This window comes from Protopterus annectens, chromosome 2.part0 (genome assembly GCF_019279795.1).
Source record: "Protopterus annectens isolate FY-2018-M chromosome 2.part0, PAN1.0, whole genome shotgun sequence".
In the NCBI taxonomy this organism is placed as follows: Eukaryota; Metazoa; Chordata; order Ceratodontiformes; family Protopteridae; genus Protopterus; species Protopterus annectens.
The window spans coordinates 401,390,097-401,410,393 of record NC_056728.1 but is presented as its reverse complement, the minus strand read 5'-3'; positions in this window follow the sequence as shown (position 1 = coordinate 401,410,393).

The window sequence follows — 20,297 nt, the reverse complement described above, 5'->3', positions numbered from 1 at the left end:
CAACAAAACACACTGAACACATCCCGCAGCTAGCCACCCACAGATACCCAACACATACGGTATAACTGCCAAACACACACTTGCCATGCCTTGGAATTGGAGCACTTACCTGTCTAGTCTACCACAATGCAGCATTATGCAGTAACAGAATGTGCTGCCATGTTCCAGCATCACCGCACTCCCACAGGCATACATCTAGGTGGATGACATCATCCATAAAGGCAAAGACGCCAATAGGGAATGTATGTGGGTGAGCTGTCTAAAAGCATTACTCTGTCCCCAGTCAGCTGAAACACACACACACACACACACACACTTGGCAGGGCTGGGAGTTGAACATACACCTAACTACCTTATCACATTACAGTATTACGCAGTTACAGAGCGTGCTATCGAGATCACTGGTACACAGCACTCCCAGAGCCATATTTCTAGGTGGATGACATCATCCGCCAAAGCAAAAGGCGCCGATAGGGAATGTATGTGGAGTGAGACATCTAAAAGCATTACTCTGTCTCCAGGCAACCAGAAACACACACACACTTGGCAGGGCTGGGAGTCGAACATACACCTAGCTACCTTATTACACTATAGCATTACGTAGTTACAGAACGTGCTATCGAGATTACTGGAATACAGCACTTCCAGAGGCATACTTCTAGGTGGATGACATCATCCACAAAGGCAAAGTCGCCAATAGGGAATGTACGTGGAGTGAGCCGTCTAACAGCATTACTCTGTCCCCAGGCAGCTGGAAACACACACACACACACACACACACACACACACACACACACACACACACACACACACACACACACACACACACACTTGGCAGGGTTGGGAGTCGAAGATACACCTAACTACTTTATCACACTACAGCATAAATCAGTTACAGTATGCGCTACCGAGATTACTGGAGCACAGCACTCCCAGAGGCATACTTCTAGGTGGATGACATCATCTGCAAAGGCAAAGACGCCGATAGGGAATGTATGTGGAGTGAGCCATCTAAAAGCATTACTCTGTCCCCAGGCAGCTGGAAACACATTCACACACACACACACACACACACACACACACACACACACACACACACACACATAAACACACACACACACACACACTTGGCAGGGCTGAGAGTCGAACATACACTTAACTACCTTATCACACTACAGCATTACGCAGTTACAGAACATGCTACCGAGATTACAGAAATGCAGCACTCCCAGAGGCATACTTCTAGGTGGATGACATCATCCACAAAGGCAAAGACGCCGATAGGGAATGTATAGAGAGTGAGCAGTCTAAAAGCATATTACTGTCCCAAGGTAGACATAGACAAACACATGGCAGTGGTGTGAGCGGGAGAACTGCCTATCTATGGAGCACTATTACAGCACTACATAGATACGAGATGCACCACAGACAGGACACCCTTCAAGACAGTCAACCAGTGTGTTCAATGTAGGCATCCATCCTGATGTGGGGTATGGACATCTGTTGCCTGGATGACCACCATCATTATACAGGATGTCAATGGCCATGCCCATACACAGAGGCACATCACCGACACAAGGTGTCACTGGGCATGCTGACCCACTTAGTATCACACGTCCGTTTGGAATGTACTGTGTGTCCATCTACACAACGGCATACTGGGCATGCTCACACACTTAGTAGAAGTGAAGGGCTATCTTGCATGCACACGAATTCTAAGCACAGAAGGGCACAGTTTGGAATGTACTGTGTGTCCATCTACACAATGGTGTACTGGGCATGCTCATGCACTTAGCAGTTGCAAAGGGCTGTCTTGCATGCACACGGATTCTAAACATGGAAGGGCACAGTTTGAAATGTACTGTGTGTCCATCTACACAACGGCGTACTGGACATGCTCACACACTTAGCAGTAGCAAAGGGCTGTCTTGCATGCACACAGATTCTAAACACAGAAGGGCACAGTATGGTTTTACTGTCCCCACGTACATGAAGGCCACTCACATGTACTGACCAGTACACACTCAAGAGCCATCACAGATATCTCAGGTGCAGATCACAGAGGTAAATGCCGCATTCTACTATGTAGCCCTCAGACATCACCATGTCCTTGGACCAGCAACACACATCCATACATTACCACAACACCATGTGACTCATGACCAGTGGACTGTACATAGGTCTACAGCAACTGTGCAGACTACACATGTACTGACAGGGTTCCATCATGTGTTATGCAATGCAATGATACCACTGTACATAACCAGGTCGGCTCTACACATAACAGGGGCCCTGGGTCTTACACAGCTGTGATAGATGACTGTCGGTGTACACCAAAGAACACAAATGTTTGGATATGACATACATGTAATCGCAGTGGATATGTGCATGAACCACACACACACACACACACACACACACACACACACACACACACACACACACACACACACACACACACAAAACACATATGTACATAGCATAGCATTTGCTGTCCTCCATGCAGACAAGTGGCTACAGCAATCACACGCATGCACATGGAAAGTAGGTCCATGGCTGTTGAATGCTAACAGTACATGAGGTAGCAATGTTGACCGAGGAAACATTCCCTCTGTACTAGTTACCCATGATACCCATCATATCATACAACAGTCCATGTGTTATGTATGTCATCACACATGTCCACCAATTGCAATGCATACAAACATGGCTACATGACAGGCATGTAGTACCAACACACATGTACATGCAGTGGTGTGCATGCAGCTACCATGCATGTGCAGTAGCTGATGTATGTAATTCATCTGTGCCTAACTACAACATGCAGTTGCAATGCAGCCCCGTCACTAACACCTGTATGTAGTGAAATACTGACAGTACGGTAGGATGTACATCAGGTATGGATGGATGTGTGTACATAAAGTGGTGATCCACCTTTGCAGATGGATGTTTGTCGGGGACAGCTCACAGGTGTGTCACAAGCCATCCTACCATTACATGTGCAAACAGTACGCTATGTCACTGTTACTTGACGGTGAAGACATAAAACCTACACAGTGGTCGGGTGTTACTGACTGTAAGTCACATGACACCTATAACACTTGCATCCTCCCATGTGCATATAGCAGCACAATTGCCAAAGGTAGCGTTGGTACACATAATGTGGCCAATACTGTTGCATGTCTGTCAGACGTATCATCATATAGCAGGTGTATCATTCACAGTACTGCCATGTGTGTTTGCTTGTGTGATCATATATGCCACATATGATGGAGAATGCATCCCAATTGTTACACACCCCTGTACACTGTTGTAGAGATCTGTACATACTGCAGTGTGAAAAGCATGATGTAGGCAGGAGTGGTGTGTGTATCACACACATGTCAGCTATCCATATGTGAATGACATTTGTGGACTCCACAGTGTGTGTGTGTGTGTGTGTGTGTGTGTGTGTGTGTGTGTGTGTGTGTGTGTGTGTGTGTGTATATGTATGTATGGCTGTCTGGTGCATGGAGTGAGGGTGTATGCTACCATACAGAACAGACAGGATTCCCAACCCCTCATGGTGATGTAGTCTACTACCCTGTTGATGCCATCGGTCTCAGCCTTACTGGCTACCTCTACATGTTCATTCTCTGTGTCACGTCGTGTGGGTGCACAGTACTGTGAGGGTGATTACCACAAAGGCAGGGGTCCTCACCTCACCACTATCGAGGGTGCGTTATAGTGCTGTTGACCCCGTGAGTGTGGGCATGTTACTGTGTGTTTCTGTGTATGTCTGTGTGTGTTCTCATCCTGTAATGTGACAGGGTATTACTGCTATATAGTGAGGCCTCATGCTATCAAGTGGCCTCTAACATTATCATCAGCCATATCGCTGTGTAAACCCCCCACACCATGTCAACATACCTGTGATGTGACCTGGTATGGATGTCACATCTCTAGCCACTGTAGACTATTAAACAGCCCACATGCTTCTGTATCAGTAGATGTGTGGACATCTGTGGTATGGTAGCATTTCTAACAGTCAGGTTGAGGCTACGTATAGCATGCTGGTATTGCCATACATGCCTGTGAGTACTCCACATTTACACATGGGAAACTGCAAACACTGCTACTTTTTGGCACATGCAAGAGGCCATAAGGAGGGAACCAGGGCATCATTACCAACATGCTGTTACTGTTGTTACCAAGACACATACTGTGAACATATAACCATGCATTATAAACCTGTACTACGTGGTATGTCTGGTGCATGTCAACAGTACACAACTAATGTAATATACACTTCTCTCACTATTTTGTTCACCCTGTGCATCAGACCATTTGAGCATGTCCCTGCACCGATGGTGTGGATGACAGGGATGCAGCACAGGCATCATCATATGCACAGGGTGATAATGTTTGCCAGGGGCATATGCTGCAACAGTGGATGACATCATGTGTGAGTGTAAGGGCTGGTGATCTGATTGGGCATGTGTGGTCATTATGCATGTGGGTGTTGCGGTGCCCTACAGATGTTTTTGCTGTGTGCGTGTATGATTGCACACAGTTCTGCCTTTTGCCAGGCCTACACAGGAGTATTATTGACAGCTCTAGATTGCACAGACCAGGATGTACAGCTCACTGTGTCCGCCCATGGCCATGAGACCTGTGCCTGCCAAGGATTGCACGGGCACTACCAGACAGAGGTACAGATTGGCTACTGTCCGATGACACATGTCCACTGGAACCATGTCCTCGCTGGAAATATCCAGGGCCACGTCCACGTGGCCTGCTTTGTCCTGGTGTGGACAGCGCAGCACCAGCTGCACTGCTACTGCTACCAGCACTATGGGAGCGGGCATGTGAGGTGGCTCGTTCACGTTGACCTGCACTAGGTGGTGTAGCTGGCCTATGTACATGTGGCCTACGCCTCACTCCTACCAGATGTTCCAGCACAGACAGCTCACGCTCATGGATTGCTATGCCATGGTCAAGGATTCCAACCATGTCACCCAATCATCTGTCCAGAACATCAGCAATCTGCTGATGAGCATTTGCCAATGCCTGGATGTTGTCGTTTAGAGTATGGATAGCAGCCCTCTGAAGCCTCTGCCCTTCTCTGTTCTGCTGTTCAGCACGTGTCTGTGCCGCCATTGCAGTCTGGAACATGCGTCTTGTGACACCAGATGCTGCACTCTGTCCTGCAGGTGCATGTCTTCCAGAGGTCCTCCTACAAGCAGCACTGGCCACATGCCTGTGTGGCACATCTGCAGTCATTACACTGACACCATGGTGTGGAGACACACCTTCTGTGGCCACCACACATTCCTGTTCCAAGCTAACACACACTGACTGTCCTTCCTCTATGGCCACTGGTGATGAGGTATGTGTTGGCATGAGAACTGTGTGTGGGGAAGAGGGGGACATAGCTGGGATGGCAACCATTGGCACAGATTCAGCCCCTGACAACCCTGCCTGTACCTCATGCATATGTTCATCACTGCTAGTATCTGTGGGGACACTAACATCAGACGGACCGCAGGAGGGTAACGCACCTACATCACCTGTGAATGCAAAGAAAGACTCTACATTACAATACACACACACACACACACACACACACACACACACACACACACACACACACACACACACACACACACACACACACACACACACACACACACACACACACACACACAGGCACACACACACACACACACACACACACACACAGACACACACACACACACACACACACACACAGACAGACACACCATGCATGTGATTTGACAGACGGCATGCAGCATGCATGTGATACAGCAGACGGCATGCAGCTCAGATATTAATAGTGGTAGTTAGCATACCTCCCTGGGTTGCACACAACAGCAAGCAGGTGTCATATCAGTAGCCATGCAGTTCACACAATCATACTAGAAAAAAAGCTGCCAAAGGGTAGCGAAAGAATACAGGGACTTTGAGCCAAAGTAATCAAGAAAATTCTTTTCTTGAACGCAATTTATTTGTAAAACAAAAGCGTTTTCGCTTGAAACAAACTGCTTCCTCAGAAAAATAATGAGTTTAGCCAAAGTTTAAATCACCAAGGAAGTGTGTCAAATGACATCACTTTCACAAGACATTGTCGTGCATTAATCCAACATTCACTAATGTCGAAACCTAAAATATTCACTAAAAGTTATTGTTAAACCTTCAACCTACCTACGACAACATCTTTTAAATCATACTAAATAAAATGCAAAATATATAAATTAATTATTATATATATGAAAAATGTGTAAAACATATATATATGGAGGCAAGAAATAATGCCCCTTCTTTACAATATTGTAAAGGGACACGGATTTATTTGCGCTGCATATATATATGTTTACACATTTTTTCATATATATAATAATTTAAATTTATATATTTTTACATTTTATTTAGTATGATTTAATAAAGATGTTGTCGTTAGGTTGAAGGTTTTAGTAACTAATAATTTTTAGTGAATATTTTTAGGGTATTTTTCGACATTAGTTGAATGTTGGATTAATGCTCGACGTAAATGTCTTGTAGGAAGTTATGTCATTTGACACACTTCCTTTGGCGATTTAAACTTTTGGCGCAAACTCATTATTTTTTTCTGAGGAAGCTTCAGTTTGTTTCAGAATCGAAAACGCTTTTTGTTTTACAGATAAAATTGCGTTCAAGAAAAGAATTCTTCTTTGGATTACTTTGGCTCAAAGTCCCCTGTATTCTTTTTTCGTTACCAGTTCACACAATCATGGTAGTAAGCATGCATCCCTGTGATACACCATGTGGACCAGCACAAGTTAACAGTACACATGGCTGAAGTGACCTTGACATGTAATCTGCTGACGTGTGCATTGACATGCATACATGTCTGACACAATGGTGTCCTGACACATGTACAGAATTGTAATGGGTATCACATTGCAGTGTTGTCTGTATGCCCTACAGATAGAATGCATGTTTAGCAAATGTGCATGAGCATGGAAGGGTAGTGTGAGGCGTCTACATTGTTATACAATGTGAAGTACATACACTGTGCCATTGCTTGGCATCATGAGGCATCTATATTGCTATACAGTGTGTAATATGCACACATTGCATAGCCATAACTGTGTGCATACACATGACATAACTGTGGATTGTGACCCACGTTGCTGAGGTGTATACACACCAAACCATGCTGTGTCATGTGACTGGTCACTGGAAGACCTACGGATGACAGCCCTGCACAACTACTACAAAGTCTTAGCTGCCTGGCAACCATATCCACACATGGCAGACTTGTCAATACACCATGTCCCACATGACATTGATGTACCACACACACGAGGTACACGGCTGACGGTGATGTCCTACAGCAGCAAGGGAAATGTACGGTATCTGTAGCCTGATGTGGTGTCAATGTCTGTGGAAGCTGTACAGGTGACTACTGTCATGCTATGACACAGTCGTGATGTTCAACACATCTTATATGGTCGACTTAAGTGACACCTCCACTAGCTGTGCACAGGCTTTTAGGATGTCCAGTGTACCACATCAACTGTATAATCAGTCAACTAAGGCTATAGTTGGACCATGTGTGGACAATGTGCAACAGGGTGTATACACATCACATCTACTATGTGGCTACATGTCTCAGGCCATCCTCCATGGCCATGTGTGAACATGTGTTGGCCAAACGTTTGTGATGGCCATCTATCTCACATGTCTGTGTAGTCCCATATGACATACACCCATAGATGTCAGATATGTCACTGTCCACAGGGCTATGCAGACAACGGGTTGTATGTTTGGTATGTGGGGTATATATTATGGGATAGTGTGACAATATTGCAGCCAGAACACTACATGTCTGGGACGTGTCAGATGGCACATCACAATGTGTGCACCCATTGCAGGGGCATATAACACAATGGTGACTCCTGTGGGCTGCCCATATCCCAGCTCACTGTGTGGTACTGTTTGCATACCACACATGTGTTGTTCCAATGTATAGTATATATGCCTACATTGAACAACACCTCCACCGTTGTATGCACAGCTGTCCACACATGTAGCAATGACAGATACTGTGGTTTCATGTTGGTGTTTCATTTCATTTGTATATATTGCACATGGGTAGCCAGTGTGAATGATGGGAGATGTGACCTGTATATCGTGACTGGACCATACATCATGTGTACATGTGTTAACTGGCCACATGGCGAAAAGATATATGCATTAATATGCCTGATACTGATGACAGTCTCACCTGCAACGGACTGATATCTGTACGACATGCCAGAGGTACCTGTATAGGGGTGACACAGCAGTTTGAACATTATCCATGACTGTATGACAGCCACAGGGTGCACTGTGCATGTTAACACATTTGCCTGTACAATAGCATATAGTATGCACATGTGTGCATACACAGGGTAGCATACTGTAGTATGCAGCATGTGTGTAAACATACCTTGCATATGCTGTTACATTACATATTGTACAGTGACACATGCAACTAAATGGGATATAATAGTCATATGTGCAGTACTGACTTACTAGGCAACTCCAGGCTCATTGGTTGGGAGACACCCACCTCCACGATGGCAGCTAGTGTTTGTGGATGCTGTTCTGAGAGTGTCCCCAGGCTGGCCACTAGCTCCTCAGTGTGTGTGAGTGGGGGTTGGGTTGGTGGCCCACCACCTGTTCCACCTTGTTCCCTAGTGATTGCAGTGGCATGCTGTTTCGCATGTCGTATCAAGTCCATGCAGTGTCTGCGTACCTGCTGGTAGGTGTGGTTATGGCCACTCACATCATTAACCCTCCTGCGAAGGTCCTGCCACAGATCGTCACGCTGCTGGGCATGCTGTGGCACATGACTGATCAACACCTCGTAGTTCTCATGGAGGTACAGGATGAGGACATCATCTTCCTGGTGGCTGTATGCTGGCAGGCATGAACGAGGCATTATCTGGAAGACATAATAATGGTGACAGGTCACAGTATCACAGAGATGTACAGAGATACAGCTGCACATACATTTGTATTAAATCTAGTACATCTGCACAGTTAGCCTTGCAAATCATCATGACACTGACACGACTGACATGTTTGTATCACACATGCAACACCAGTTATGCATTGGATATCATCACCATATATGTGTGTCACCTCATTACATTGTTCATACTCCATGTGAATGCTGTCTTGATGTGGGCATGTCTGTTTGCCTGTACTGGTGTTCTTACCTATCAGCACATGCCTGGATGCGTCCACAGTGATGCTGTTGACCTTGATGCTGTGTATATGTCACATATCAACACATAAACTGCCTTAATGGACATGAGCAGTGACAATGCACACATACATACGGAACCTTTACATGCATGTGTTTTGCCATATACATCTACACGGCACTGTACAGCAGTTCAGCATCCTGCCACAGATCGCCTGTGTTGCACATGTGATAGACATGGGGCAATGGCTAGCCGGACATTATTCACAGGGATGGTTATCAACTATAGCATGTATGGGCAAGGTTTCCTAGCTGTATCCAACAGCCATTTTGCCACCGCGAGGTGCATCAGTGCCACATTACTGATCAAGACAGTTAATAATACATCTACCATGCGGTCATCACACCATGTATGACAGAGATGACATGTGCAGCTTTGATGGACAGGGTTGCATGGTATGGGTGGGAGTATGTAACATGTATGGCACAGGGATCTGTCCAGCATGTGGCAATCCTTGTAGTAGGATGGTGGCTGTCCATGACGTATGTCTTTCAGATCAGGATATGTACGTGTAGCATGTCCAACATCACAGTGTAGCACATGTCTTTATGCAAGGTAGCCAGCATGCTGCATAGTGGAGGTGAGGATTGTGAAGGCTGGTATCACCCATCCACGCATGGCCAATACCCCTTAAAGGTGATATGTTATCCGATATTGGTCACCTGAGTGCTGAGTATGCCTGTCCAATGATCTCCATGCTCATGGATGGCACCCTGTCATGACATGGGTGCCTCTCATGACTACCTAATAGGCCTGGAGATGTCACCAACTCAGGGAGGTGAACTGCACAGCACCATCCCTTACACAGTGTCCATAATGTTGACCGCTGCCTAGGTGGTAGTTAATGGGTACAGGGTTATTCAACTAGCAGTGACAATGCTATTATCAGCTGTCAGATTGTGCACATATGTCACATACCTCACCCACAAAGCCCATTCTGTATGTTGTCCACAACACTGAGACAGCTATTGCTCCTAGGTCATGGCCATTCACATCCTTACATACACAGATGCCTCACATTTGTCTGTGTGGTATGGGCTACAATGTTACAATGAGGGGGGAGTACAAACCATTAACCCTGTTTTACTGTAGCTGCCACTGGTGTGATATGAACATGTCACTCTGACACCTTTTGTAGTGTTGATTCTGTCAACAGGCCACTGGTAGAACACTCCCATGACATACGAAGGTACATCTAGTATACTCAGTGTAGCTGGAACACGGTATGGGTGATGATGTCCTATGACCTGTCACAGGTATGCTATGCAGTGTGAAATCATCCGTACTGTCATCTACTTCTGTACTGCTAACATCTATGTTGATAAAGGTTCATAGACTTGCAGACCATACTCAGCAGGGTAATAGTGCAGTGCCTCCAATTTTGACTGTCGTCTCTACTTGTGGGTTGCAGTGGGTTGATATTATCCAACACCCTTTCTGTATTGCATATTCATGCTCAGCACTTGTTCAGAACTTGTGAGCACTTCATGATCTACTAATTACTATAGCACCCATTCCAACTCATTTCTTACAAGTACACTGTCTGTCCTTACATTTCCAGCTTGCTTACAGTACAACAGCTGTTGTACACACATAACTCACATATCTTGTGAGACATAGTTGAATATGCAGGCATGTCCAACTGTCACATACCAGTGCTATTGCCTTTCTATATGATGAATATGGTGAACATGTGGCAATAGAGCAATTGTCTCATGTACACAGTCAATGCTCACCTCCCAACATACGACACTACAGCCTGTGGGAGATGCACATATGTAGCCATGCTGGGGGTAATGCTCTCACCAACCCAGACTGTACCTGACATTCATGTGGGGAAATGTAACATTTGCAACCCACCCCACTTATCACATAGTCTCACAAGATCTCCACCACCACAGGCCACACATAGTATGAGTATGACATTTGCAGAACCTCTCCATACTCTGTGTAGGCACCAGAGGCAGCCCCCATCACCAAACACAACAGCAATTACTTATAGCCCACAGACTCATGTGTGCCCATCAAATACAGCCAGTAGGGTGTTATAACATACCCAACACACCAGCCATAGGTGACTCTGTAGGCAGTCACACTGATGTCCCACTCAGCAGGCTACACAAGGCGATAGTCGCTTACATCTAGCTGTCGGGTAACTGGTTCTACAACATAACCTATGTACCCATGCCACACCTCACCAGGTACAATTTGACTGTCATTCTCCATGTTAGTGTGATTGCCCTGAGATGTAACTTCCCAGACTACATGTGCAGGGAACTGCAATAGCTCTCCGGTCTTGTAGCCCAGAAGGTGTCGGCCAAGCCCTGGGGAGCATTCTGCATTCATCCAGACTAGATACCACTGTACAAAAACTGACTGTTTCACTTCAACAGTTGCCTATGCTTCTGCTGTCATTCCACAGGCATCTGGTATCTGTCTGCTTTGAATGACATGGTCTACAAAACACGATGCTTTGGCACAGATGACCTGCACCTGTCAGCCCTGAGGGTACAGATAACATGTAAGGCTCTTGCTGCTTCTATACTGCCTGTCTTGCACAGTTTCCAATAACATTTGCCACCAGAACGGGAACAGGCAAGCAAAACATGGGGTCATGTGACTCAATGCTTGACATCATCTCTGACGCAGGCAGGCATGGCACTCCTTATAATGGACCACTTCAATATCTCTGCAGTGACTGGGACCTGCCTCTAGGCTCCGCAGAGCACACCTGCATTGACAGATTATACACATACAACAACTTTCAGTCATGTAACCTGGACCGGAACACCCACAGCTGAGGTGTGTCCATATTTCACTATGTTGTACACACCTCCTGGTGGTTACTTAGCACAATGCATCAGAGGTGATCCACGTGCAACTAACTGTGGCCAGAACTGCTATAAACATTGTAACATGCTACAGATTCAACAACATACCCCACGGTTACCGGCCCTCATTTCTTGGTGTACTGGACAGTAGGGTTCAGACAAGTACTACTGATGTGTGACTGACACTACCCCACACTTAACTGGGATAGCTACTCATGTATCGACACATTAGGCCAACGCTGTCCAGGATTCATAACCTCCACTCGGCTGGATCAACCCATACATACCACCACCAAGACCAACAATATCCTAGACATGGACATTACCTACATGTCACTGGTGTTCCACACCAATGGTTATCCCCTCGTTGGTAGTTTCTGAACATATGCTAATCACCCTTGTTATCCACATCCCGGCACCACACCCTTCACGGCATACACAGTACAAGATTAGTACAACACCTACTACAGACATCTTATGACAGCAGTAGTAAATGTCATGACACCTGTGCAGATGGAAAATGCACATACAAATGCTGAAACATACCCCAGTGCACTTCATTAGCACTTACACGACTGCATGGATCATGCTATTCCAAACAGGGCCATGATGGTACCCACTAGATAACGGACGCCACTCTGGGGGTCCAGTTCCATGGACATAATGTACAACAAAAGGTGGAGGCTGTTACAAAGTGGAGTACAACCCCATGGGTGGGGTAGCTCACTGGTCAGCCTCAATAGGGCTCCGGGATCCCTTATCACATCCTCCAAACCTAGCTAAGCAAACATTACTGTGACACATTCCAGGGTATGTTAGTAGTCAATGGCAATACCCACATCTGCTCTGACATATGACAGTTACTCAGGAAGATTGCAGAACTGAGTGATGTTGGCAACATCCTGGTGGATGGGTTCAATGCTAACTTTACATCCTCTCACTCCCTACAGGGCCATAATCCATGCAGGAACATTGCGAGGTCCCTGCGGTCACAACTACACAGTTCCAACCTACACTCTTTAAGGCCTGGAACAGAGACTCCATGTGACCATCCAACATCCCAGGCTGTGATTTACACAAAACTCAGAACAACATGTCTCCCCACTTGGCCACCAGATTCACTAATAGCCTTGTATCAGACATTGTGGCCCCTGAATGGCACACAGCAACAGTTATCACACTCCACACAGGTGGCGCCACAATGAACCAGAGGGACTATTGCCTTATACGCCTGACTGGACTGTTCTGCAAGGCTATGGAGCACATCACCATGGAAGTCATTCACAGAGATATTGGTGGGCTCCAGACCTTTGATGCCACCCAGGTTGGACTTGTTAGGGCCAGACCATGGCTCCTACACCTGGTGGACTCCTTTGATACAGTTACCAGGGTAGTTGATGATGATAAGGGGGCCCACACAGCCTACATTGTCCTCTCATTGGCTTTCAGCATCGTTCTTCATTCTGGTATTGACAACATACACATCCACCTGCACATCGACCCCTACAGCTCAGGATGTTATGCAAAGTGACTCACGGACAGGACCCACACAATGAGGGTAGCATACCGTAGTACCTACTGCATTTCAGTTACACTTGGCATACCACAGTCCTCAGTCACAGGGCCCCTCATGTTCGGTATATGCTTCCCTGAGGTGCAGGCTAGCACAGAGAGACATTCCCTGACTTGGTTTCCAGACAACTGCATACAAGGTGCCATGATTGATCCACCAGCTGATACAGACTCCCTCCATAAGGGTTTCACTGTGACGGATACCTGATGTCGATAACATGGCCTCAAGCTGCATGACACATGGTGCATGAACATCCCCTTTGGATTACACCAATCACCCACTGACTATCACATAGGTGGTAGTCTCCTACATACATGTGACATTATATGGGTTCTTAGTACACATGTATGTAGCACCCACTCCTTTGATAACCATATTGCCAATGTGGCTGGATATCCTTTTACGTGGCCACCCTTATCTGTACTGGGTTTACATGGCCACCCTTATCTGTACTGGGTTTGTAGCTGGAACAAAGGCACCCATTGTACCTCTAAACACCTAAGGTATACACACATTCAAGGGTACAACACCCCATTTAGGGTGTACCTTACAGAAGAGCAACAGCTTTACATACCACAACATTAACACACCATGAGGATTATTGAGCTCTGAAGGTTGACATATGCAACAGTACTACGGACACCATGACTGTACACATTTGCATACTGCATACTCAGGGGTGACCTCTGCTGAACATACAGGGCCCATGTCCACAACAATATTCATGGATATACTCCACATAAGCGACATAAGCAAAAGCCACTGAGAGCAACATGCTATATGTGCACAAACGCAATGATGAGTGGGATGTTCTTGAGGGTTACATTCCCAAATCAGACACTCACCATGCTTTGGAACATGATTCCTATGTACATCACGCAGGAACACTCAGTAGCACTGTTTATGAGATACCTCACTTGGTGGATGGGAGACACACATGTATGCCAGGGATCACTGCAGTAGCTGTACTGTGCAGAGGTGCAGGTAGCACATGGCTCTGCTGTTCACAGACAGGACACTACCCTAGAGAGGTGCCGCCGGTGTAAACACTGTAGTTGGGCTTACACATAGACTTGCCAGACAGCATAGTACCTCACAAATTACCACATAGGCAGAAACCCATTTAGTACAGAGAAAGTTATTAGGGACCTGGGGACCCAAGTTGATAGCAATCTCTCCTTTGAAAACCACATTGCCAAAGTGGTTAGAAAGACCTTCTACATAGCCCACCTCATCACGAAGGGTTTCACATCTAGATCAAGAGAGGTAATTGTGCCCCTTTATTCATCCCACATCAGGCCCATCATAGAATACAATGCCCCTTTTGGGATGTACCTTACCCGACACCTGCAGCAATTAGGAAGACCCCAAAAGTATCTCACCAAGAGGATCAAGGGTCTCAAACAGATGCCATATGCTGGTCGGTTAAAAAAACTCCAGCTCTACTCAGTTGCATACCGCCTACTTCGAGGCGATCTATGCCTGACATACAAAGCTATGTCAAATCCAGAATTAATGGACATGCTCCACCTCAGTAAATCTAAATCCCTTAGAGCCACACGCTCGAGGGACTTGAACCTCAGCACAGAAATAAATAGAACTTGCTGGAGGGACAGGTTCATAACCCAGAGGCTCCCTTCGCTCTGGAATAGAATTCCAGTTCATGTGAGGCAGAGCACCTCACTGAATCTCTTCAAGAAGAATCTCGATAGGTGGATGGGGGATTGTAGGTTTGTCCCAGGGATTACTCCCGTGTCACTATTAGACAGAGGCACAGTAAACTAAACCTTAAAAAGGGCACAGTATACTCAAATCAAGGGGTGACGTAAGCCAGACAGAATCGGGCTAGGCTTATAATTGCCCCAGGGCAGATAGCCTAGTATGAACCGATGAACCTGTGAAGCTATTACATGTCCTTTGTGCATGGTTAATTGAGTAGCTCTTCCATTTCAATTAGCTATCATGCTGTTACAGTGTCCAGTGACTACAAGCCATATGTATCCTGTTATTGTGTATTGTACATGCCAATAGACAATACCTTTTGTTTACATGATATAACTGTTATGCTGTGTAGAATATTTGACATATCTACCTACAATACTGTACATTACACATATTTTACATATTATCCCATAATGCAAAGCATACTTGCACAGCAGGACCACGTTAGGCATGTTATTGTTGTTATATGCCCATACACATTGCCTACTGTGACAGTACATCAACATATACTATCCCCTGCTATGGCACGTACTTGTTGGACATACCCTACCACTGATGGCAGGTGGTGTGGAATTGTTCTGTTTAAAGCCCTCATGTAGCATCCCTTGTGGTGTCTGTGATGTTTACCTTGTGGCCCACAGCAGGACACACAATTTCTACAAGCGTTACTATGCTTAGCAAGACATCACTACATAATATCTTTTCCCACTTTATGCATTGCGGACACTTTTAATTAATACAAAACAGGCTATACATACACTAACATACTGAGTGTTCTACATACCTTGTTAGTGTTCTGAACTTTCGTAAATATCTCTCTTACACCTTTACTCTTTAAACAATTCTATGGTATGAGCATACGGTTTGAATGTCTGGCAAGTCATCCTTATATACGTCGATACCTGTAACATGTGGTTTCCTGCCACCAATTGGTGTTCCTGAGTAAATTATTACATGCACATCAGCTGTGCAGCTACTCCATTCACCAATTACATGGCAACAGTGGGGTATAATTGAATTCTCCACTTGGACGTTGCCCTTTTCCCCTACCTTCGGGGAGATGGCCTGTATGTGTTTTGTTGTGTGGAATTGCAACTGCTATTTGTAGAGACACGGATATTTTGGATTCATGTCCCCCGTGGATTGTGTGTGATGGCTAGAGTATGTGGTTCTACATGTGAGTGTACCTGTCATATCAACCGTCTGATAAGGGACTATTGCAAACAAAACCTGTGGCATCGCCGTCTGTTCCATTATACAACAGCTACGATTTCACATGACGCCTTTACAAATGTGTCTCTCACAAGGTATGTTAACGCTTCTGCAGATGTAATTGAGTGAGTGGATGTTTGTGATGTTATTACAGTCTGTATTGCTATTGTTTCGTGTGTGGGAGATGTAGGTGGGTGTACATAGCATATACAGGTTTGTGGGGACTGCATTTCTACTTATTCCATATGTGTGTGGGCTCCTTCGCTAATTGAAGACCTATCAGTTAGTAGACTGAAACTATGGTTGCTACAGGCTTATACATTGGGCCGTTGTTAATTGGTTTCTATATAGTATGCAGGTGAGGTTGATACTTCCATACCTCTGGAAATACAGCGATATGTAAAGGAATGTTACTAAATGACAGCTGTCCCTTGTATTTCTGTCACAGATATTTGCACTCATTGCAGTTGTGTTGGTGACTGAACCTCTTTGGCATGGGTTGCCACCTCTTCAAATGGCCATAGTGGGACATTTGCAGGACATTTACAGGCCGACACATACCCATGGTCAGTACACAGGATAGCACATACTTTTATCCTGAATACATACTTATTCTTCTAGCACTTTAGCTACTTATCGTGTTTCATGTAACATTTACATTTTTAAGATACAGGCATAACTATTTAATGCAACTATTACATAATATATGGGACATAATTATGTCCTACAATTTCAGACATTTGCCCTTTTTAATATTTTTTGTCAGGACACAACTGCCCAGGGAGGGGCTGTCCGTCTTAAAGTGGGACAGGTGGTAACCGTATGCCTATGGCCAGTTATAACCACACCTACCATAATGATCTACCTCCGAGTTAGCACTAACAGACACACGATGCAAACACACACACACACACATTACAGTCCCACGGAAATGCACACAGCACCTTCAACACACACATACACAGACTAAGGCAATCACAAACACAGTTGAACACAGTACCTACGTGGACCGCAACACCGGCAGCGATAACTAAATGTCCCTTAATATCGTGATAATATTACATGCAGTTCTAGTGTTCCAGTACTGTGTTCTTTTGGTCTTTCAGCCTCGTGATTATCGTGTCAGTATGTGACACATTCCATAGTTGGCAGTATCCTATTTATTTGTACCTCCATGGTTGTGTACATGTCATTGACCTATCTACATATTTGCAGATATAGGTGAATCCGTATATATCAACATATATCTCTCTATCACCCTTTCTATCTCTATTATGTATATGTGTATATATATATATATATATATATATATATATATATATATATATAACAGAGAGAATGACAGGCAGAATACACCTTTCATTGTGTACATGTCGGTGTATACTGTTACCTGGACTCCGCACGTTTGTGTTTGAACCTGTTACATTACACACCTGCCGTTGGTACATCTTGGGTAGCTTAGTGTTAGGTGATTGTGTACATGATTGTGTGTTCTACTCCTGGCAGTGTTCATTTTACCCTTCAGAGCAGGCACTATAAGTACAGGGGTGAATAATGCTGGTTTCACCTGTTCTGGACATCATTGACCGTGATCTGCGTGATATTCAGAGAAGCTTAGCCCTGTTTCGCGCATATCCATATAGTCATATTTAAACGACGCTTACCAGCACTGGGCAACGCATATTCCCACTAACATGTGCTAAACATGATCTGATGACCTGCATCCAACATGCATTATTCGTGCCTTTGGGATTACGTTACATCCCTTGCAGGACGTGGGACCGGGAACATGCACGACAGTCACTGCATTTACCACTTGGGCATCTGGGATTTGTACACGTGTTATGGCGTTTTGTATGTGGAATATACAATGGCTGTTACTCCATACTGTGATCAAATGGGTAACTCAGTTAGTTTACATATGAATGAGACCTATTAATGGTATATCCAAGTGATGTTTAATGGATGTGCTCCAGCATTGTGTATGTATGTCACAGTGAGCCACACACTGTAATGTGCTACACCTTCACACAACCATAGGTGGAGTATGCTGGGGTGACAGATACCTGTCATGGGTACACCCCATGCTTCGCCACTGCATCCATGATTACATTATATGGAGCCCCTCATTAACACACTGGGGAATCCATGCAGAGTGTGTGGGGAACAGTGATTACACACATGGATCTCGCAATTGGCTCTGCTCCACTGAGCGACAGTTGGTTACTCAATGTGGTGATGACAGCAGACACTGTTTGCCTCAATTGATGAATGGCCTCTGACAATCGGACGTGTACCTATCGATGTACCTAGGACCCTATACACACAGTACCAACATATGCTGATAGGTGCGTGTACCGTTCAGGTATTGACATTCCTTGTTCCAATAGCCATTCTGTGTACAATGGTTGAGGGCTGCCTATGTAGGATTCACACAGTAGGCCAACTATACATTACAATTTACAGGTGGTCATGTGTGTGTGCCATCCATTTTACTGTGTGTGCAGGTGGAGAGGTGTGTCAGTCCGTAGGGGCCTACACTGTCAGAGTATGTGCTATACGTTCCCTCTTTGTCAAGGCATAGGCATATTGGGCACGCCTCCATCTGCCTACTGGGGCTGGCACAGGGTGTTCGTGGTCTGAATACCTCTGTGCCTGTGATGGCCTTGGCAATTGCAGTGGGCTGTGAGGGCCTTCACCATTTTTGTCCCTGCTGCAGCTGTTTCCGCAGGATCATATTATGTAGCATGGCACATACTATGAGGATGTGGGCACATGTGCCTGGAGAGTACTGCAAGGCTCCACCAGATATGTCCAAGCAATGGAACCATGATTTCAGCATCCCGAACACATGCTCTATGATGATTCTAGTTTGTACGTGTGCCTCATTATGGTGTTCTTGCATGGGTGTGTGTGCATTTCTGATGGGAGCCATCATCCACAGCTTCAGTGCATAGCCAGCATCTCCCACAAGGTGCCCATGTGGGATGTCCCCCCTGACAAATACCTAATACAGCTATGAGACATGCCAGATATGGGAGTCATGGTAGCTTCCAGGGCTGCCAGCACACACATACATGATAATACCCTGGGCATTGCACACGACCTGGCAGTTGATGGAGTGGTATCCCTTGCGGTTTATGTAGCGCCTACCATGCTCACCAGGTGGTGACTTGATATGTATGTGCATGCAGTCTATCGCACCCAGTACCTCCGGGTAGTGTGCCACATGATGGAAGAGACTTATATTACTGGCCAACTCCTCCTGAGGTCGGGGGAAGTATATATGCTCATTGGCATGTGGTAACATGGCATCCAGGAACTGGTGTAGTACCCAGGATGCTGATGCCTGTGAGATCCTCATTATATCTCCAGTTGGCCTTTGAAAGGTACCTGTGGCTAGTATTTGCAAGCTTACACATACCTTTGTGTCCACTGGGATGGGTTCCCCTCTGTTATTTCTGGATCTTAGGCATGGCCGGCATAGCTCAGTTATTTGCTGTAAGATGTCTCTGTCCATCCTGTAATGCTCTACTATCTCCAGATCATGTAGCCCCTGGTAGGTTACTCTTGGTCTGAACACTCTTTTCCTCCTCCGGGGCCTGCGGTGGTTGTCAGCATCATCCTCCACAACACCATCAGTCTCTAACACATGGTGATGAA